The sequence below is a fragment of the Trichechus manatus genome, unplaced genomic scaffold, assembly GCF_000243295.1.
Source record: "Trichechus manatus latirostris isolate Lorelei unplaced genomic scaffold, TriManLat1.0 scaffold00074, whole genome shotgun sequence".
NCBI lineage: Eukaryota > Metazoa > Chordata > Mammalia > Sirenia > Trichechidae > Trichechus > Trichechus manatus.
Window position 1 is genome coordinate 6,696,909 of NW_004444010.1, and position 1,414 is coordinate 6,698,322.

Below are 1,414 nucleotides of genomic sequence, written 5' to 3' on the forward strand. Positions count from 1 at the left end.
GAAAATGATATGGTGCTTCCTTAGAAAGCTAGAAATAGAAATACCATATGATCCAGCAATCCCACTCCTAGGAATATGTCGTAGAGAAATCAGAGCGGTCACACGAATAGACATATGTACACCCATGTTCACTGCAGCATTGTTCACAATAGCAAAAAGATGGAAACAACCTAAGTCCCCATCAACAGATGAATGGATAAACAAACTGTGGTACAAACACACAATGGGGTATTATGCAACATAAAGAACAATGATGAATCTCACAACATGGACGAATCTGGAGGACATTATGCTGAGTGAAATAAGTCAATCACAAAAGGACAAATATAGTATGAGACCTCTACTATAAAAACTCATGAAAATGTTTATACACCAAAAGAAACAATCTTTGATGGCTATGAGGGAGGGGAGGCACGGGGATGGAAAAACACTAAATAGACAGTAGATAAGTGGTAACTTTGGTGAAGGGTATGACAGAACACAAGGCGAGGTCATGGAAGCTCCATAGACACATCCAAGCTCCCTGAGGGACTGAATTACTGGGCTGAGGGCTGTGGGGACCATGGTCTTGGGGAACATCTAGCTCAGTTGGTATAAAATAGTTTATAAAGAAAATGTAAAAAATAAAAAATAAAACCTGAGGCAGAAATGCACTTGGCTTGATCCAGGGATAGGAAAGAAACCACCGTGGCCTCTCTCAGTGGGAAAAAGAGTTGGAAAGACATCCAGGGACCAGGCCACTTGGGCCAAAGACAGAAGTGTGAAAATGCAGTTGTTTGGAGGCCATCTGGTGTTCCCTGAGGACTTTTCTTTACCAATGAATAATGAAATAGTTAATGTTATAATGGTGACTATAGAAATTAAATTATGAATAATATGCTCCAATTTCTAGAGAAATCTTTTAAAAATGTACTACTGTGTCTACTTTCATGAGTGCACAGTTAAAAGTTTTTAAATACTTGGGTACTACATTTTCTAGATATCCAAGATGCCTAAGTAATTCTTCTGCTACTTAGAGCCGTAGGGCCCAGCCATGCACGGCCTATTGCCATCTTTCTTGAAGCCCAATGCCTTGCCAAGCACCAAGGCTGAACACGACCACTGGCATCTTTGCACTGTTGCTGCACACACACCACTTCAGACTCCCAGCAACAGCTCCTCAAGCTTCGCTTCTTCAAACCAGCCCACCCAGTCTGTAGAAACCATCACCTCAAACTCCTTCAATTTTCACACCTGAAATAGACTTTCACCTTCCCATTTCAAAGCCTGAAATATTGCAAGTTTCATGTTGCTATAATTAACACTGTAACTTAAAAAGGAACCGCCAAATGAATATTGTTTTTAGGTGCCATCAAGTTGATTTTCAACTCGCAGTGACCCCAGGTGTTACAGATCTAATAAAAAAAAAAAAAAA